We start from the raw sequence: 21,753 nt of genomic DNA, 5'->3' as shown, positions 1-21,753 counted from the left end.
CCACCCTGGTGCCGCGGCCTTCCCTGTCTGCTGCGTGCTTTCTGCCGGCAGCCGGCCCACCGAGCCCTTTCCCAGCTGTAAGCCGGCCTTTGTGAAGTGCACGTCTAGCTGTCTAAACACGGACCTGCCATTACAGCAGGTGAGGCACAACGCAGGGGCGCTCATTATTTGTCTCTGCCCTGCAGAAACATATGTTGCGTTTCCATATGTTAAGGCACAGCCTATTGATCCTACGCTCTGCGGCGCATCCATGGCATCCCAGCTTAGAGACACCCGCCGATGCCAGGTCCTGCTAAGTAGCACCTGGGACAGCATGACGTGGGAGCGCGACACTTGTCATCTCGGCCAAGGGCTGAACCAGGGCCCTTCTCGCCTCAAAGCGCGAGGCTCTGCAGCGTGAGGAAGAGGACTGGTGGTCACAGCTGCAGAATACAGCAGGGGCTTGCGGCTTGGTGGCCCGGGCACACGAGCCGCAGAGCGACCGTGGGAGCGCGGGGTCCGCTGCGGCCGGGTCCGAGCCAGCAGCACCGCCACACCAGTGACGAGTCTGGCTCCGTACCTCATGCGCTGTGAAAGGTCCGTACCGTTTGGCTGGCTGTGAAAGCTCCCAGCGCAGCCATGCGCCGTTAGTGACTCGGCTACTTTGGTGGGGCATTTTGGCAGTTCAGGTTTGTGGAGTTTTGCTTCAGTTACTGTTTTTTTCCACACTGCAGGTGACTGAAATCAATTGCAAGCCTCCCTAGTGGCTGAACGGACTTCAACTCAGGCTTCTGGAAAGATGGGGACTGCCAACATGGGACCTTTCCATTTCTGTTACTTCCAATGAGAAAGTAGAAATGGGGTTTCCTTTATAAGTTGAACAACAGCTCCTTTAGCTGTTTACAGTGGATTTTTTAGCACATTGTTTGAGGTTATCTGATTTTTAGCAAAGATTTTATAGCCCTTGTTTATGAGGAGAAAGAGGCAGCTCACAGGTGTACATACTAGTTTCTGCTGTGGTTGCATTTTCTTCAGGCACAGCTTTCCAATGGTGAGGTCCTTTTAACGGATTAGTGACGTGCTTCAGAAGCACCCATCGCTCTGCAGCACCGACTATGGCTGTTGCTTAAATGGTAAGGCCTTACGGATGCTCTTACAGGCTCATTAAGCAAGGCTAAAGCTGCGCAAAAGGGATTTAGTTGAGTTGAGGCTGTGGCCCATGAAAGGTCTCATTATAAGTTAACCATTCTGGTCACAGAAGACTTTCTGCATATTAGTCAGAATGAAATTATTCTTTCTTCCTCAGGGACAGAAATGGAGATACTGCAAAGAGAGAGAGAGAGAGAGAGAGAAGTACCATCAAAGGGAAGGAACGCTCCTGGCTTTTGCAAAGATCTCCAAATTCACCACAAGGTTTTATCCGCACCTATCAATTTCAGGTTAAGTAATGTGAGCTACTTATCTTTGCATTATAATGCAGAGTTTTCTCAAAGAAACAAATGGCCCTCTCCCGCAAATACTCAGACATCTCCTTAGTTAATTCCTGCACTCCTCATCAGACCGCAGATGTATGCTGTCCAGCAAAGTGCTAGCTTATTATGTGCTCGAAACTGACTTCAGATAAACATACTATAAGAAAATGTAAGTCCATTTTTTACCTGAAAAACAGTGGTTTCATTTTCTTCCCTTGCCTGGGCTCAGTATCTTGTCCTTAGCAGTTGTTATGTTCTTGTGACAACACGAAAGCTAAATATTAATGTACTATATTCCGGACTGTGTCTCACAATCGCTCACTAAGTGACGGCGCACACTCCCTGTTGACACAGCGTCACTAATGGCCAGTCAAGTTACCTGATCATATCTAGTTATGTCTGTTTGAAACCTTATCCCGTTTTTCAGGCAGGATATACTTTCAGACATCTGGACATGTTCATGATTTTTCTTATCACGTTTTCTTCTAATTCTATGCTTACTTTTCCAAGTTCGAGCATGTTCTCGTAAAATCGAGAAAGAATACTTACACACCTCTGGTTTTGCTTCCCCAAAACTCGCGACCTCGCGCTGGGGCACACGAGCCCAGGGGAGGCCCCCGGCGGTGGACGGCACCCGAGCCCCGGCAGAAATCCCGGGCTGACGTCCCCCCCGAGCTTGGAGGCCGCGTTTCCCGAGCGGACAGGCCCTGCACCGCCCGGCCCCACCGCCGTCGCCCGCGAGAGGAGCCCCGGCACGGCGCTGCCTGCGTGCAGCCGCGGTTCCCGTGTGCTTGGCAGCCGGGAGGACAGCGAGCAGGCCATCCGCCACCCTGGGTAACCGGTCGCTCAGGCACCTGAAATCGGAGCTGGTCGCCTTTCCGAAAGAGAGTCTAATTTAACTAGAAGTGCTTGGGGCTGATACAGAAATTTTGGGGCAAAACAGTGTGGCTGCTGTTATGCAGCAGGTCAGTCTAAATGCCGGTCTCTTTTCATCTTACGTGCATACCCGGTAGGCTATAACTGCGTACTAACTCTTCCTTTTATTTTGCAGGGCTGAGCATTTCTGGGTAGAGCTATCCTTCTGCCTCCCAAGTAGCTGGTCAGAAAGAGATCTTAAAACACATTGTTTCACGTAAAAAAAAATCCCATGTTCTGCTTCCAGCAGCAGCCGCAGCAGCTGATGTGGTAGGAGAGAGCTGCCCAGGTCTTCCTTGGGTTATGGACGGGTTTCCTGCACAGCTCGCTAGGTCAGGGCAGGCCCGCACACTTGCATCAGTGCCAGGGATGTTGCTGCTGATCGGGTGCACTGAACCGCGGTAGATCAGCCGCATCCATGTCAGAGGAGCATGTCCAGGACCAGATACAGTTAACATGGCTCTATTTGTGGAACAAATGGCACCAGAGAGAGATTTATAATCATTTCAAGAACAGACGAAACAGTATGAACAGATGGAGCCCCCAAAATGCTAAGATACTCTTTACATACAAATACCTTCAGTGGCAAGAAAAAAAGAGAAATTCAGAAAATAATAGAATGAAATATAACAAACATTTTATTCTGAGTGGAGCCTTCCTGCATTTCCTATGGGATTCAGCTGAGCGGGGGAAGATGAAAAAAAAAGGAACAGAGACTGCTTGCAAGACAGCACAAACCTTGAGTGCCAAGAACATGCTCCAGATTTTTTTAAAGATGCCTGGCTCTTATCTGAGCCCTGATTCACCACAGTTTATTCTCAGAATTACTTAGAATTCAAGGACCTTGCTCCTCCTGGGCTAATGGGTTATGTTCAGCACCAAAACTCATGAGACAAATAGCAGCTTGATTATTCAATCCAGACTGTCTCTGGTGGTTAATGGAAATAAAAATAGCAACAGCAACAATTACAATCTACGTTTGATAGGTGAAAAGAATTTTTCTTTTAACTGCATAGTCCAGGGCTGTGCATAGGGAGGAGGCGCCCATATAAATGAGGGGTTGTGTTGTTTGTGGCAGAAAAGATTAGCATGCACATGACTGAAGAGGAGGAAAGGGAAAACACTGTAGAGGTGAAGAACAGTGGTAAATGTGTAATGCAGCACTGAAAAGATGCAAGAGAAAAACATACCAAACTAGAAGTCTCCTCCTATCTAGAGTCCTGCTATTCCATAGCAGGAATTAATTTGTAGGGAAGAAGCTGCTATTCGCATATCACGGGCTGATAATGCTAGCAAGAAAAATGCTAAAGTGATATGATTACCATAATTACTATATTTCCTCAAAAAATGTGGTGGTTTTCTACGCTGAATTTTGGTCAAGCAGCTGTTACCTGCATTTGTGCCTGGTGCCAATCAGGAGCTAATGCCACATACTGCAGGTATACAGTGCAAATGCAGTGTATTTCCCACTTCAGATGAACCAGTCCTACATCATGTCAGAGCACATTGCAAACACAGGAGCACATAGTATTATTCACAGCTTCTGCTACAAGTCTTTTGTGTATAGCTAACCAAAAATAAAATGTCAAACCAACCCTGGCAATTTATCCCGCTCTGATGGCAAACTAAGCCAGGGTAAAGGGGTCTAAAAGGAAGGTTTCTACAACAAGCCTAAATTAGGGTGAAAAGAGGCAAGTCAAAGAAATAAAGAGGAACTTTTTAAGCCCAATTCATCACCAAATGCAGCACAGCTGTGTGTAGGAGGTATCAAATTAGGGTAATCATTCCCAAGCCCCCTTGACTTTGTGTCTGGCTGTTGCTGCTGAGGGGAAGGGGCTCTGCCAGCTGGAGGAGGCTGTAAAGCCCTGCTGAAACAGGTATCTCTGGTTTTGGATAAGGCTTAAAGCAAAACAGCCTAAATGACTTGCTCAGCTGATGGAACCTAGCAGTCCAGTCTCTTGCCTTCCCCCTCTGATTTGCTGCGGTGACTGGTCTGGCTCAGTAGATTTGGTTGAAATGTTCATTCAAAACTGACTTTAGTTTAAAAATTGCAAGAAGGAGACACTTTAAGCCAAAATATTTGTGATTTTTTTTAACCTTTAAAATGTTTCACCTGTAAAGTACACAAAACAGTTGAAAAACTAAGTTTGGGTTCAAGTTCTGATTCACCCCCAGGTTCTTATTCATTCCTTCCCCCATTTTTTTTTCCTTCTTTTTTTTTTTTCATTGTATCATTGAAAAGGAAGGGGAGGCAAAGGGAAAATAAAAATAATGGAAAAAATGCTGAAATATCCATATACTAGGTTTTGTCTTTTTGTATAAGCATGTGGCAAAGTTGGCTTTATTTCTTGAAGCATTTCATAAGAAAGAACATTTTTAGCTGTACGCTTTTTTCACTCTGGTGTCTCCTACTGCTCACTCATCAGATTAAGGTTAATATTTGCATGACTGGGGAATGAAAGGAGTGTTCTTAGTAGAATTAGCATAGCGGATGCATTGTCACTCGGATATTGAAGGAAAGGTAGCGTGCGATCATTTTGTCTTGGGCAGGGAAGATAAATGTTTACCGCTTGTGTGCCACTAGATGCAAAGGACTGCTCTGAAAATGACAGTGGAGGAAAGGGAGTTTTGTGCTTGTGTCACAGGAGGAAAAGGATTAGTGTGCAAATGATGCTGGAGGAAGAGGATTAGGCTGTGTATGACACAGAGAAGAGAGGTCATTGTAGATGCGTTGTGAGAAGAGCAAGATAGTGCGACACAGGGTGGAAAGGACTCTGGAACTCAAAAAGAAAACGAAAAACGAAGAGGAACTACTGTTGTGCAGGTGTGATTGGAAGAAAAGTTTTCTTGTGGGCAAAAACAAGTAAATAAATAAATGTCTGGATTGCTAAGCAAAGGAACACAATTTATTTCACAGCCAAGCACCTAAATTTTTCAGGAAAAAAAAAAAAGGCCTCAACTCCACAGAGTGCTGTACCACTTACTGGTTTAGAGGAATATACCATTTTCACATGTATTTTGAACAGTAGTTGAATAACAGTATCTCAGAGAGACTCTGTCATCTTGACCTCAGCTTCGCTACCAACAAGGAGTTGGCCCCTTCTGAGATTTTTTTTGTCCCTTTAAGGAAGAGTGCCTCACAAATCACCATATCTTCCTCAAGGAATAAGAATTTTTTCCTCAAAGATGCACAGAGTAAACCACAAGTAAGACAGGGTGCAACATGCAAGCACTGTAGGTCTGGTGAGCTTCCAGTGCTTTTCTTCTTGGTTAGGATTTCCAGTCTCCCTGCTCTAAGATAGAAGGTGTCCATCTACACATTAACAGAGAAGCAGTGCAAGCCTAAGCAGAAGATTTTATGTTTCCTTAAAAAAAAAAATCCCATTCCTTCAGAAAAGTAACTATGAAGCAAAAAGTTTGCACTCTCCTTAAGACACCGGGGAGCAGTATTTCAGCCGTTCACTCTATCCAAGTACAAATTCACCTTTCCATCACATCGCAACACCAGCTGCCATGCCTCTGCTTTTAACTACCTTTTTGTAAGGAATTATAGGTGATGGCATGTGTTTTGGGTTAAAGCTGTGGTGCACTGCTTTGTTTTTGTACAATAAGAAAGAATAAGGAAGATGTGAAAATGTGAATTATTTCTACTTTAATTATGGCAGGTTCTGGTTCAAGACTTCCCCATTGTTTTGGGGGTGGTTGGCTGGTTTTCACACAATGATCCTGACATACAGTTACTCATACCATGTCACCCTCAAACGCAGTGCAACACTTTGTACCAGGAACGGCATTTCAGAGAGGGTGAAGCTGGGGTCAAATGCATTCCTGCTAATTGCACTGATTGCAAGAGGTATTCCGTGACTGAGTTTCGTCTCTGATGTTAAAGGAGGTAGCTGCTAATTGCTTTTAAGGAAGACTCAGAAAAAGGAATGGGAGCTGGACAGTAACTCCCAGCCCAAGTGTATACACACACACGCACAGATAAGCACTGCTAATCTTTTTGGGAGTGTGGTATGTGGGGAGTACATGCAGGTCAAACTATGCAGGGGCTTGGAAGGGGATACATGAACAACCAGTGATGGAAAATGTGTTTCTGTATGTCCATCCATTTTGCGCTGTCGGTACTGACCGTGTGGAAGACCACTGATATATTGATGTGATTTCTTCAAAGCTGCAGTTAGTAAAGTGTCAGGGCTGCTGGCTAACTTTTGCAGTGTTTTTACAGTCTCTGTGACTGCCTGTCTGCTATTACTGTGACCCTATCAGGTAGCATGTAGTTCTGCTTCCTGATCTGGCTTTCTCTTATAATTTTCCTGTTTCCTATAATCTCTCCTTGAATTGAAAATTTCACAACTAGGCAAGGAGAACGCTTCAAAGTCTAGTTCATGTAGAATATCACACAGCAGTCCTGGCTCATTGGAGTGCGATGTCACAAGGAAAACCCATTTAGGATTTTGATATATTAGGAAAATATAGCATATATTAAAATATAGGTATATATTTATATATAGGAAAATATTAGGCTATATTAGGAAATTTAGGATTTTATATATTAGAGTAAGCCTCACCTCAGGATCCTATTGTAATTATTTCCTTTTTTTCCACTTTTCCCAAAAATGCTTGCTCCCAGAACCTTTCCTACTCAGCGGTCCAAATTCTGAAAACCCTATTTGCCTGGAGCAATATCTTTGTTTTATAAATATTTCTATTGGCTGAGTCATCCAGTACCTTACTTCTCAGAAGAGTGCAGTCCTGCAGAGGAAGGGAAATTGCATAAGGTTTGGGAAGGTTTGTCAGCTTGCTAGAAGAGTAAGTGTATGGGGAAGATATAGGGCAATGTATTTACTAAGCTTCCTCAAGCTTGGTCTGAAATTCATGAATGAGGACAGCTAGAAACCTAAGACTTGGTTTGCAATAACCTGAGAAACATGAATATTTTGCAGAGCTTTTACTAGTGGCCACCTTCGCAGAGGGAGGAAGTTGCAGTCTATCTTGTTTGAAGAGTTATTCTATCCTTGCAGAAAGAACGGAGGCCATAAATAAGATTTTGTCTGACAGGAGTTTTGTTTTGAGTTGTTGGGAGGGCACAATAAAACTGTAAGGCCGATTTTCTGCACAGAGCTCCAGCTGTCATTCTCCTTTGATTGCTATATTTTATCAGTGGGCATGTGAAGGCCAGGCTCTCGATTGAAGCTCTTGGCTTTTGACAGAGTGCAACTCCTCATCCTCAAGTATGCCTCTGTAAGTACAGTGATTCCAATACGCCTTTGCTGGATTAGACAGTGAGGGAGAGAGGAAGGAAATTATCCTAGCAGTTAAAGTTCAGGGGTCTGATTCACTGCTCAGCACAGTCAGGGACAGGCTCTCCAACGCCTTCAAGAGGAAAGGGACAGGCATAAGGACCAGCATGAGTCAGTGCAATTCTGCCGTGCGCAAAGGAAGGGATAGAGTAACGCTTGCTAAGAATCGGATTCTGAACAACCGGTCACGTTTGAAACATACTTGTAACAGTTAAAGGTTACCTAAAAAAAGTGACTTAAATAAGACTGACTTTAATACTATTCCTTATAAAGGCTCTGCAAAATAGCTACAGTGCACGTTGCAACCATTCACCTGTGCTGGTGTGTGGACTGAGCTCAGGCTTCATTATACACTTCCCAAAAGACAGGCAGTAACTGTGGAGCAAGTTTTGTACTGGAATCAGGAGAAACTCCAAGTTTTGACCTGAAGGTTGTCTAGTTTAGAAGGAGCCAAAGTTCATTTGAACCTGGTATCTATAAGCAAAATCAACATAATCCTCTCCCAAACAGAAAATGTGATTACCAATTGCATGCAGATGGCATCAGCCTTTCATTATGAGTGCAGTGACAAATACTTGAGGCAATGTTTCTGATGATACTGCTGAGCATCCATAGCTGGACAAGAGTGGTTGGCTCTGGCCCCATAAAAGCTGTGCTCGGATGTTTGAGTACTGGGGTCAGCTCACTTAGCGTCGAATCTGCTTTTTACTAATGCTTTCTCCTTCTGCAGATAGGAACACTAAAGGCAGGCAGCAGTATGGCTGCTTTTCTGTTAGGTAAAAGCCTGATGAGGTGCTTGCTGGCAACAAGGCTGAGCATGACCTGGTTAAAGGGGATCGTGTCACCCAGAGTTTTTCCCTGATTTTGTTCTTCCCATGGGCTGGTATTTTGCAACCCAAGGTTTCAGTTCAGATCCACTGCTCAGAGACACATTTGAAAACAAGGCAGAGGGAAATAATTTTTCTCGATAACTCACCTCTGTTGTCAGGGATTCTATTTTCTCTCCTAAAGATGATGAAATTGCTAACCTCAAAAGCTCCCTGCCCTTCATTTAGGGATTAGTGACTTCATCAACACAGGCAGAACAAACACAGCTCTGAACTTAGAGGTTGGCAGGTTCAAAGCTTTCCAGTCCAAGGTGAGAAAATAAGGAAACACTTCCAGCAGTGATAGTATTTGAGCCTTTTAATAAATGAAGGGACCTACAAGCTGATGATAAAGGATTTGGAACCTATTGGCCAAGCTCATCGCTGGTGTAAGCCTGCTGTTTTTCCAATCCAAACGATGGAAAAGGGGCAAACAAGAAATCCTTGGTAGCAAATGTGATTAGATGAAGCAAACAGTAAAGACTCCACTGTAACTGCAGTTTATCATGCAATTAGTTTCTTAACAGCTTCACCATTCAGATGGCCTCTTCCTTGGCACAGTGCCATGCCAGCCAAATAAATCAGCTTTACATACACAACCACCGATCAGATCTGCACCTCCAGACCTCAGGGGCTGAACTAGGAGGCTAAATTGTAAGGGAGAAGGAAAAGGCGCCTGGATAGGAGGGTAGAAACAGGACAAGAAGAAAGGAGGATGTAGCCATATAGCGCTGAACTAATACTACGAGGTATCCAAGATCTCTACAGGATCAAAAGAGCTTGTCGACAGCATTCTGTGAGCCAAGGCCCTGCTATCTCTGGCTCTATCACCAAGGGCAAAGGGGCTCATCTGGAATAATGGTGAAGAGGAATGCATATTTAATTAATGAAATCTCTGCCCCCCAAATCATTAGAGGGCCCAAATCATTAAGATCCAACCCCGGCTGCCCCTAATCAGCAATATTTCAGGCATGCTGTGGCTGACTGTTTTGAGCAGGTATGGCATGTGGTGCTTCATCATTGCCAAGGTTGGGTATGTCACTAACAAAGTAGAGTTGACTTTTGTGATTGCTGTCTCGCACGTGAAGTGTTGTGAATGGAGTAGTGAGCAGACGACTTCTCTGCTCACACGAAAGCTGCCGTCTTCAGAAGATGACTGTTTGGAAAGAAAGCCATCGTTCTGAAGCGGTGCAAAACTGAGACTACCAAGCTCTCAGGTCAGTCACAAACAGGCGTATTCACGATGACACTGCTGCAGAAGTGCCAACCAGCGGCTCAACAGCAGGTCCAGAACTCTCTTCCCATTGGGCCAGTAGCTGAACAAAATGTCAGAAGGAACAATTCTTGAAAATGTTGTGTAAAATATCCTGTTTTATTTTAAAGCTTTGAAAGCTTATAACTAGTTCTACTGCACCCATTTGGTCTAGAGCAATAGAAAAAAAAATTAGCCCATGTTAATTATTTTAAAAATAAAGTAAAAGATTAGTATTGTTTTGATTCAAAACGGTTTAGAAACAGATTTAATAAAATTCTTCCACTTTTTTTTAATTATCAGCAACTGTAACTGTGCTTCTGCAGACACCAGGATGTGTAAGCTGGAGCTGTAGTGCCTCGACTGGAAGGCAGAAATTCATTATATTACAATTCTGTCTTACTGACTGGAAATGCTTTGTTGATCCTAATTGTGTGTATTGGTCAGCACATAAGAACATAAGACCCTGCATGCCAGATCCAATATCTTTGTAGCTCAGTGTTTAATCTCTGAGAGTGACTAACAACACATGCCTGGAGAAGAATGTCAGAATATATTTACCATAAGTTGCATTAATCACAAATCTCTTCAAATATCTATTGTGATATCCTGATTCTCAGTAATATTCCACTCCAAGAAAATCTCAGGTGATTTCAGTAGGTCTATTTATACTGTAAGGTATTAACAAGTGTGAGGAAAGAGGGACATCATATACAAATTGCTCTAAATAAATTAGGATAAAATTAAAATCTTCATTGTCACAGTACTGTCACTTTGGGGAGCTGGCTGAAAATTAGTTGATAGCATCCTTTTTTGCCTGTTGTAGTGAGAACACCTGCGGGAGACCCAGCGAGGAGTCGGTCACTGGCAGAGCACGTGGTAGCAGCCCCGGCGTGTGAAACCACGCACTGACCAAATCCCCATCAGGGCCAGGCCGGCATACTCCGCGTGGTCAGCAACGTGGAGCCGCTTCCCGGGCAGCAGCTGCTCCCGGTTAGCGCAGCTGAGATAAGGAGACAGCTCTCGTAGATCTGAGGGGCCCTTAGGAGCAATGAGTCGAGTCTGACCGATACCTCCAGCAGCCTCCCATCGCGACCCCTCCTCGGGGCTCCCGGGGCAGTCTGTAGTGTGAGTCCTGTATTAAATCTAACCTATTTAACCCCTTATGAACCTTGAGTGTCTCTCTCTGCCAGCATCCGACCCTCTCTTGCCCACCCTGTGGTCACACCTGTAAACGTTATTTTGTCAAAAAAAATTTACACGCACATCTGTCAGTTGTGCAAAAAGAAGCTTGCTGTAGAGATGCTTATTTTCTGAAATGGGTCAGGTTCTATTTCAACACTGTCATCTCAATATTTATTTTCTCTTATATGATTTTAGAAGGTATAGAATAGAAAAGCAAAAGTAAAAATCAGAACCAAACTTCCGACTGACTCGAAGCACACAATGCCAGCATTTCATTACTCTAGGCATTTTCATTTGCTTTTGGATTTTTTTCCACTTATATATGGGAAATAAAATTAATTTCAATTTCACAGAATTGAAAATTCTTTTTAAGGCAGCTGTACTACTTAGTGCTCAGCTAACTCTGGGAAAGCTTCCCCTGACTTCATAGAAGCAGACAATATGATTTAAAACAGGGGCCAGATACTTTTTGGTGGTTGCAGACAGGGGAGCAGAATGGACATTTCCGGTAACATATGCAAGGGCTGATTGACCAAAACACGAAGCTTTCCTTCTCTCTGTTTTTCTTTTCTTTTATTTTTGTGTGTGTGTGTGTGTGTGTGTGTGTGTGTGTGTGTGTGTGTGTGTGTGTGTGTGTGTGTGAAAACTAACCAATAAGTTGCTTTGCAAAAACAGTTTTGATCTAACTAAAATGGGGAAAGAAATTATATACATTCTTTGGGGAAGTGTTAATATGTAACATGCCTTATAGCTTCCCTAGAACTGTGGAAAGGAAGGAGTATTCTTGCAATAACATTTTGGGATTAACTGAACTACTTTGCCCAAGGCATGATTTAAGTTACTTTCTTATTTAACACAATTTGTGTTTTTGTTTGCATAAGAAATCCTGCTCTGCAACTATTTCTAGTGAAATACCACTGAAGCCAGTGAGCTTACACCAAAGATGAATTTGCTCTCCTCCCATTTTCCTCACTTTATTTATTTGCCTTGGAAACCAGAATTACCCACAATTAGTTATCTATCAGTTCTAAAAATCTGGCAGCACTTTGGAAAAGCATTAGAAGCTGATCACAAGACTTCCTGCTCATGTTTATACCTGTCAACCCAAAGCAGTGCAAGAGCCATGATTGTTTCAATTGATACTTGCAGGTAAAATGAGCTGCCCTGTAAACCAGCTGAATTAAAACTAAGAAGTAGCATTTGCATATTAATACCTAATTTCTCCACTCGAATTCATGCAGTGGAACTGCCATTAACTCATAATCCAGATACTGAAGTGCTTCTGGTAATAAAGAGACTTTGCACCCTGCGTTTGGCTTCAGCGGGAACAGCTTGGGGCTTTCAGAAGCTAAGGCGTTTGCCCTATGTTGTGGCAACTTCTGTTTTTCTATCTAAAACAAAGGGATATTTTTTAATGAGGGAAAAAGAAAGGATATTGGTCTACCAGTAAGTCTGGAGACCTATCATCAGCCTGTTCAGTATTGCTAAGATGCTGTTATACTCATCTGTCATCAAATCTAAGGATATTTTAAGATATGTTTAATCTACTGGAGGAAAGGGACCTACCCTGTAAAATCAAATCAGTATTCTGTATAACACTGATTTTCAAATTATAGCTGATAAAGATACAGTTGTAAATTATTTTTAAATACTTAGTTGTATTTATGTTTGTACTTCTAATAACAAATTTTCACATTTTGATGTCTTCTGGCCAGCTGTGTTTAAACTGAATCCACAGGGAGTTAGGACTCTTCACAGCAGTCCTGACCTAAAATCAAATTTCAGTCTTACTGACAACAGTATAAATCAAAGTAACTTCAGTGAGGCCAAGGGAGTTACTCTGGATTTACACCCCTCAGTGTAACAAATATAAAAAGTGAATTAGTTCCAATTAGGACACTGTTCAATTATTTTCTCTCTGAGAACATGATGGAAATGTTTTTCTCATTTGTAATAAAAATCATTCTACTGTTTGTACATCTTCAGTAAAGTGTGCATTCAATTTTGAACAGAAATCCAGTTTTTTATGAAAATGGAATTTTTAGATTTTTACGAAGAATTCCATTTACATGAAAGCTCTTTTCTTTAGAAAAACTGTTGTGAGGGAAACTTTCTGACCTGCTCTAAGCCTGACTCATAATTCATACAAATAAGACACTGCTCAGCAGATGTTCAGGAAGAAGCAGGCCAGTAAGAAACCTAAATGACACAGGCATTCCCATGTGGTTACGCTTGAGGTTCCTGGTGCTAAAAACAGGAAGGATGGGCCAGTCGCTAAGATAGTGTGTGAGCCATGAGAGTAATTGATTTTTCAGTCAGCAGTGGACCTGGGGGGGGAGGAGGGGGGGGTTAAAAGAGGAAAAAAATACCCGAATTCATTTCAGATCAAACACAACACTACTATTTTGACTCTGAAGGAAACTTTCCCGTGTGTTCCTTACCCTGACTGTTGTGAAGTCTAGCTCCCTTTTAAATGGAAAATGAACATTTTTAATTTTAGAAAATGTTGAACTTATAAGAAGACTGCAATATGGCTAAAACTATTTATGAAGTTTGAATTGAATTTGGTAAAGGTTTGGGGGGAATCTGAAACTGCCTTTCTCAGCAAATAAGCTGTTTGTGTGAGAAACTTCTGAGTCTCAGGAAGACTCAGAAATCCCAGCTTGGGAGCAGGCTCGCTCTGAGACCTGGGACAAGTCACTTAGCAAGATCATCACAGGTATTTGGCTCCCAGGAGAGCTTTTCTGAAGAGCTCAGCCACAGTGTCAATGTATTAATTCTGCAATTATATCATTGGATAAATATATTAAGGACCAGATGGATTAATGCATATGCATAAATCTAAAGAGCAAGGCCCTAATCTAGTACAGTGTTGTCTTTGCTGGAACCAGTAAAGGCAAAACATGATAGTATTTCTGTGTAGACAAATACCACTCCTCCTTTGCCAAAAATGTAGAATTTCCACTAGAATATTGAAATTCCTTGTTTTTCTGCATCATGTCAAATTCTCCCGCTATTGTTTAAATGCAAGAACCAAGCACACAAACCAGGCATTGTTTAATCCTCCTCTCCTTTATCACCTTGCTTTGTGTACAAGAGAGAGAGGCTTCGACTGCGTTTCCCGCGACGGGACGTTGTCTCGTGCGGTAGATGGATGGGCCGTGCTCCCGCGCTGCGGCAGGCGCGAGAGCCGCGGGAAAGGGTCAGAGCTGCTGCGCCGCCATGGAGCCCCCTCCCTCCTCCTCCTCCTCCTCCTCCTCCTCGTGCGCGCCCTCGTCCTGCCCGCGCTGCCGGGGGCTCGCCGGGCGCGCTGGACGTGGGCATGCCTTGATTGCGCCTCCTGCTACTGCGGGGGAGAGGCGGGCACGGCACGGGGTGCCGGCCGGTTTGTTTTCACATCACGAGCAAAAAACCAAGAGGCAGTAGCTGCTGTAGGAGCCATTGCATAGTAGCTGAGTGCATCTGCTTTTTCTCACCTCCAAAGCGAATCAATATGGCTTTAAATGATTTCCCCAACGCCTAGTTTTCTTACCTTGCACTGCTGCTATTCCAGCCGTGCTATTACCCGGTCATTCCTACCTCTTCCTTTCATCTCTCCCTCGGCTTCTTCTCTTTGCCTTCTCTTAAAAATACATACAAAATGCTCAGTGGAGCAGCTTGCTTTTGCTCTGTGTCGTTTGCTCGTGCACACACCCATTTTCCATCCCTTGCAGCCACACGCACGCTCACCACGGTGCCTCAGTACGCACGCTACCTGCCTGCATCTCCATCTCCCTCCCTCACACGCTGCCTAGCTGATCTCTGCTTAAGCAACATCTGCTTATCAGGAGTTTTTCTTCTGATGCTGTGGTTAGTGAGTAAGTGCTCGTGTTTCCTTGCATTTCTGTCTTTCAAAGATATTCGAGCTTAAAAAAAAAAAAAAAAAGACATTTTAAAAATTGAATAATCTGTTGAGCTCTGTTTTTTTTTTCTCTCCGGTACGTCTAACCCCCACTGGGGCAGGCATGGCTGAGAGCAAACCTGTAACTAGTGCTAAAAATAAAAGACCTCCCCACAGTCTGGCTGAGCTCTAACTAAAATATGGATAACCCATGCTTTTGGAACTGCCCCATTTTTCTAGATCCCTCCTAATCTTGGATTTGGTTTGTCTGGATCGCTGGGTACTCCTGGCTGTATAAAAAGCCCTCAGAAATGCATATGCATCATCTAAGTATATTGCCGTAGCGGTGATACGGCCCAGCGAGAGCAGCGCTCCACCCGTGCAGGCAGCTTGTGCACCCAGCCCCCGAATCCCCTTATCACTTCAGTGGTGCACATAAACACATTAGCTGCTTATTCCAGGCAGAACTCGCAGCTTACAAATCCAAACTGCTTTTGCTGGCGTAATCATGCTTTTTATTTATGTCATGTATTGCTCTCACTATTTTTGCATTTTGTGGTGCTGTTCTATGCCCAGGCACCCACTTAAAGAGATGAGGAGATCGTTATTTGCTTCTGATTAGCACAGTGCATTTGAGTGGCATGCTGGAGGCAAAAATTTAAAATGCATCAAAATGCAAATATGCCCCCATTGACCTCTGAAAAACTGTGTTACAAGTGCTTTCAAAGAAAGCTAGAAAGGAAAAGGCAAGAGATTACAAGTTTGCAGAGGTTTCTGATATTAAAAAAGAATTCATAGAGAATAGTTACTTAGAAGGTGGTATTGTGAGTAATGCAGAAAGCCTTTTTCCCTTTTAAGGGGAAGTGGAGGGGGCAGAAACCCCTGCCCATCTTACGTATCACTCTGCTTACTTTGCTAGAAGAACCACTGAAGTGAATGGGGTTGCTTGTGGCGCATATTTGCATATGCCAAGATTCAAATATGTAGTCTAATATATGGCAAAGGCCCAGAATGAGAGACACAGAAATTATTCATGATCCCTTCTTTCAGTCTGAAAGCCTCCTTCTATTACCTCAGTTTACTGACACTGCATTTAAGAAGTAAATAATTTTCATGAAGAAAGGTGGGACAGACGAATTTGCTTGGAGAAAATAACGTTGGGATTAAGACAAGTGGCATCCCTATAGTAATGTATGCCTGAGAAGTGCATTATGGAATAAGAGGCAATGTTATGTGAGTTATGTGACCTAGTTGCTCTTTCACAGTCACCAGGAATAGTGAATGTACTCTTTAGCTAGAGAAGATTGCAGTTGTTGGATTACTTTAGCAAAAAAACAAGTCTCCCACCCAAAAACATAAGCTTCTGCCCTGGCCCTATCCTTTTTTTCCACAGTTCTTTTCTGCAGATATTTGTGTGTCTGGAGGCATGACTTTCTCTAATCCCCTGACACAGATCCAAAAATGGTGGTGTCCTCAAAGCAAGTCTAAATGCTTTAAAATCTTTTACCCTCGCCAAGCAACAGTTCATGTGGCTGTGTTAATATTAGTTCAGTGTTCAAATTAGCACTACTGCTTTAATGAGGGAAGTCGTTAGGGCATCCTTTGAATAGTCACCTCACTGCGTTACGCATTGCTGATGTTCGGTGTCTCTTGATGCAATGAATACCACATAGAGCATCGCTGCTGTTACTAACGGCATATTTTTATTTGCCAGACTGTATGAGTATCTAATGTGGTAAACACTACAAATCAGCAAAAGGAAAAGGAGCACCAGTCAGGAAAATAATGTGTAGCCATAGCTAGCATGCAAAAATCAAGTGGAAGAAGAAAAAGCAGGTTATATCTCCCCCTCCCCATCTCACAGTGGTTGTTGTGGCATTGCTTAGCTAGTGTCTCTGGCTCTGGCTATTGCTTCATTGCACTTGGCCATAAATGAAAGCTATCTAATGCTAATGACCATGGTGCCCACCCTAATCATGCATTTGAAATATTAATAAAAATAATTTATGTCATGTGACTGCTTTTTAACTAGCTGCTTTCAGGACTTTAGATCAGGATTATAAAAGACGTGCATTTATAAATTATTAGCCTTGAGCACATAAGCACTGTATACTATGGGGAGCACTTTTGTAGCACTTTAAATTAATTTATTGTTATTCATTCCAGCTGTCTGTGATGTAAACCTTTGGCTATAAATTTGTACCATCATCCAACACACCATTAAACTAAAGTGGTGCCCGTGCTGGAGCATATAATAAAACATATGAATAAGATTTCTGTGGGGACACTTTTTTTAAACTCTCTTCTCAGTTAATGACACAAGAAAAGTGAGATAACATAGTCACCCTGTAACTATGCATTCATTAAAATATGTCTGGTAGGGAAGAGTTTTAAATTTGCACTTCTATTGAATTCTGACTCAATGTTTTTCTTTACCAGATTGTTTCAATTCATATCCTATCTCAAGCAAAAGGCTTTGTCTGAATCCATCGTGAAGTCACCAGCTAAGACTGCCAGAGGATTTTGCTGGACCTTAACTTTTCAGTAGTGGAAATAGCTCCTAGGCACTGAATCGCAGACCAACAAGGGCAGAGCACTTTCACTGTCTTATCTCCTCTGCCGGCAAACATTCCTTCTCCTACAGATCACCATTAGGGTAGCAAAACTTTATCTGCATGACTAACACCATAATGTCTTAATCCACTTAACTGTATAGATATATTTCATGCCAGCCCATTGGGATACAATTTCCTAAACTTTAAAGCAAGTTGTGATCATGCAGTACTCCACCAAGCAGAGTCACAACCATCCATTGCTTTTCTCTTTGCAGGTATGTCTCCTCTTTCCCATATACCATGTTAGATTATGGTTATATTGTGGTTCCAGCATCACATAATGCCTGTTAATACTTTTTGTCACTTCTGTGATAGATGACAGAGCGCACACCTGTTTGAAGGAGGTCCTGACTGATCTTCCTCTGATTTTGGTAAGAGTTTGGCTGCTCAGAATTTCTCAGATTTAGGCTCCTACTCCTGGTATAAAATATAGCTACATAAAAACAGAGATACAAACCTGAATGTCAGATTCTCAGCTGAGATAATATAGCACAGCTCCTTTAATTTGTACCAGCTGCTCATATATCACATGCTTTTCAGAACTAGAGCTTGCCAAGTTATTCACGTATAGGAGGGCCTTTTGAAATTCAGCTGAGAGCAGAAAATGGTACCCATGAAGACTGTATCTTTGATTGTAAATAATCTCATTAATCTAAAGACTAGTTTCAGGAACTAAAGTTCTCTTTTCCATAAATTTCCAAACCTATCCTAAATTTTCTTAGTTTAAGGATCTAAGTATTTGATTTGGGATCATCTCTAAATAATCTGCAAGCAGAATATCTGAACCACTTGGGAATATGTGTAGATGAGTAACTGCCCTTTACACACAAAAATTAACATTTGACTATAGGACTAACAAAAGATACTGTCCTCCTGGAGAATTTTTGTTTTGGTCCAAATATCTACAAGTTAGGAAGTTTATCTCAACTGTCTAAAGTTCTTCAAATATATTCAATAGAAACTTTGAAAAGGAGCCTTTGGCTCTCACCAGGGCTGAATTCTGCTCTGCGAACTGCTCTGGATATTTGAATCATACTGGTGCTCCTAGAAAAAGATTGGCACTTGAATGAAGTGTACCATACCATAGATAATGTATGAACGATCTTTTTTCAGTCTGATTTGCATGCCACAGCAAGACCTTCATGTGGAGATCTGCATGAGAAGGAAAAATAATGGTGGGTGGAAGAGAAGACAGGAACAACGTGAACTATATTTACATTCTTGGGAAAAGGGGGTGAGAGATCAGATTTATCTACTCATATTATCCTTGTCTCTGAACAAAACACAAATCAATATCAGCTTGCACTTTTATATCTCTTCCAATTAAAAGAAAACAAAATTATGGCAATCTTCTGTCTGATTACAAAAGATATTTCGGGTTGTGGCTGGATAAAGGGTCTTCACCTGCTATCTAGCAAACAAGGAGTTAATCACAGTTGAAGCTTCACTGACAGAGGTGATTAGGACAAGAGCTATAAATCAGTTGCCTGAGATGCAAAGGGATGTTGATTACTGGGCAAGAGGACAGGTTTTAGTTGTTGTCTTAGGTGCGAGTATGAAGACCTGGGTAGCTGCAGCAGTTGTTCTGGTTTGAACTCTTCCTTCCTGGGAAAGCTGTCTACCTATGTAGTTTGCTTTGAAAGAAGACATTACCCACTGCCTCCATCTGTGGTGTTCATCTTTGCCAGTTATAGTTATGTTCTGTCCGAGGATACATACAAGAAAGCCCTTGTTTTTTATTGATGTGCTAAGCTTGTTTTAAATTTTGTTCTAACTTGCTTACTACAGAAGAAGAAGACTTGGTCATGTGAAAAAAGGTTATGCAGAGCTTTCCTTTTTATTAATTGGCTTATCAACTGCTGCTTGATGTATTTAAATAATCGGAGGAGAACTAACTATATATTATCTATATAACTTAGATGGCTTTAAAAGAAGAGACAGTGTTGTGTTTAAGTTGCAGCATCCAAGATGACAGAGTTCATTTCCCAGCTGCTAATGAATCTTCTCAGCTGTTCATGCCTCAATTTCTTATCAATTGCCTTTTGTTTCCTCTTACTTAAACTGTAATCTTTTGGGAGTCATAGCTCTAGCCACTACATACTACCTTAGGTTGCTCAAGTCTTCTAAAAGTGCCTCAACAAGTGGTGCTCCTCTTCAGCTTCCGTGCTGGCGATACCTGCTGATGCCACCGTTTGGCAGGATGAAGCTCTTTATTCCATTACAGGGCCTGGCAGCTCCTGCCCGTGTGTGCCGTGAAGCAGTGAAGAAGGGCCCTTGCCCCAAGGACCACGCCTCAGCTAAGAGACCAGAGAGAATGGGTGGGTGCCAGGAACAGAGGACAACAGAAGGAAACGATGACCGTGCCTCCACAGTTTGGCAAAAGCAGTCTCGAAAGCAGCTGTAAGAAAGGCATCCTTTGTCCTTCACTCACACAGCCGTGGCCAGACTGTCGGAGGGGGCCCTGGTCATCCGCTAGCCGTGCTCACGGTCACCGGGCGAAGCGTGCCCTGGAGAGGGCTTGCAGCCGAGACACTGCGCTCAAAGCGATTGCCATGCACGCCACATCAGCGCCTCACAGACATATGCTAGCATTTGTGGTACTGTCAAAATACGCTTTCGAGCCTGTTTCAGCAGCAAGCCTGCTTAGACTCCGTGCCAGGAAATGTTAATTACTGTGGTACAATCTTCTGTTTTGTGTGGTGCAATAACAATTAATTTATACCATTTGGAAAACACTTACACATTTTTATTAAAAATCAATAAAAGCAAGTCAATACAGTGTAAAGTATACAATATCAAAATGAAAAGCTCTTGTTTTTATACTTGGGCATCCCTCATAAAATTTCACTGTTGATTCAGGCAGCTTGTCTGTTCTAATCTAATGAGGAGCTGTCATGTTTCTTTTCAGCATTTTGGAAACAAATAAAAATGGCTGCCCAATACATGGTAAGAGAATGCAATAAGTAACCCCCAAGTGGTAAGTCAATATGATGATGTAAATGCTGCTGCATTCACTTCTCTGCATCGTGTGACCTGACAATCCATGGCATCCATTTTGAGTTAGGATGGAGGTTAACTTTTATTTATCATTATAATTAGGAAAACACTAGCTCTAAAAGAGACTGCTCCATTACTAGGAGGTGTCACGACAGAGTAAATTCCATAGCAATATTTGCATTTTAACAGGTCAAAGAGTAAAACAAACTAATCATTTCTTCCTGGGAAAACCTGTTTATTCTTCATAATCTAATGAATTACTCGAACATTGATTTCAGAGATTCTTCTGAAACAAAATCATGAGTGGTTTTTTTGCCCTTGCTCCAAGCATGCGTGGTGCTGTGGAGCCTGGCAGGGCTCATGGTTCCTAGGCTTACCTGCAGCAAGCACGGGGCAAGACCAAAGTTTCTCAGGTGGCTTAAATCCTGGCTCCTCAGCAAGGCACAGTTTCAGGGAGCTTGTGCTGGAGACCACAGAGCCCCCCATGTTCCCCACCGCTGCAGCAAGGAGCACCTTGCCTTTTAAAATGCAAACTACTCTTCCCATTGCCATAACCCATTGCCATGTTTTGCGCATTTCTGAGTGTATCTGCAGTAGTTTTAGCTTGATCTTTTAACAGTGAACCAGAACAGAAACGAATGGGGTGGCTTTAATCTTGTGAAAGCACTAATGTCATGTAGGCAGTTGGTGACATACATTGTGGATAGGTAGAGCACCAGCTCCTGGCTATAGCTAGAAGTATCATGCGTTCCAGTTTGAAGGTTTTTATTATTTTTTTTAATATTGAATTGATGGATAATCCTTTTAAATGTGTGAAATGCTCCAGATATGATAGTAGTTTTTCAGAGCTATTAGACAACTCTGGTAGGTCATGACAGTGGGCTGGGAGGACAGGCGTCACTGAGGTAAAAATGTAATAACTAGACTAATTTAAAATGGATAGAGAATTCATACAAAACTGCCAGGAACTCTTTCTTTGTCTTGCTGCAGGGATATTGGCAATCTAGACATAAGGAAATAAAAGACTCTGAAATGAATTCAAAATTTTTCAAATTTGGATGCTAGATTTGAACTGTCTCTAGAAATTCCAAAAACATGGCAATATGTCACTAAGATACTGCAAAAAGTTGTAAACTGTTGCCTGTATATGGTGTCTTCATATGTGACAGCGTTCCACCTCTGCCCAGGGAGCAGTGCTGTGGCCACCATTTGGTTGTTGTGAGGAATGCATTTTCAGGTTTCTCTCTCCCATAAAAACTTATGTCCATCCTCCTGTTTGTGTGTGGTAT

The 21,753-nt window shown here is 42.5% G+C and overlaps 2 long non-coding RNA genes across 6 annotated transcripts in view; both read left to right on the top strand.

Moving 5' to 3' along the window:
- Positions 1–13,274, top strand: part of LOC112993317 (uncharacterized) — a 591,392-nt gene extending 578,118 nt beyond the window's left edge. For 2 of the 4 annotated variants that reach the window (XR_010389682.1, XR_010389681.1), the window contains exon 6: positions 1,286–5,427. This is a non-coding gene — a long non-coding RNA (uncharacterized LOC112993317). Of the gene's footprint in view, positions 1–1,285; positions 9,753–10,613 lie in introns of those variants that run through there. The other 2 variants (XR_010389683.1, XR_010389680.1) reach the window with 2 other exon arrangements.
- Positions 13,275–13,337: 63 nt separating this feature from the next.
- On the top strand, positions 13,338–21,525 carry LOC135323532 (uncharacterized). Of its 2 annotated transcripts, XR_003261696.2 has the most exons (3): positions 13,338–17,682; positions 17,783–17,838; positions 18,581–21,525. It is a non-coding gene; the product is annotated as an uncharacterized LOC135323532 (long non-coding RNA). The 2 variants fall into 2 exon arrangements; XR_010389684.1 differs by having other exon boundaries at positions 17,783–21,525.
- Positions 21,526–21,753: the final 228 nt, after the last annotated feature.

This window comes from Dromaius novaehollandiae, chromosome 6 (assembly GCF_036370855.1).
Source record: "Dromaius novaehollandiae isolate bDroNov1 chromosome 6, bDroNov1.hap1, whole genome shotgun sequence".
Taxonomy (NCBI): domain Eukaryota; kingdom Metazoa; phylum Chordata; class Aves; order Casuariiformes; family Dromaiidae; genus Dromaius; species Dromaius novaehollandiae.
The sequence above is the reverse complement of the archived record's forward strand: the minus strand, read 5'-3'. Positions and strand labels throughout refer to the sequence as shown.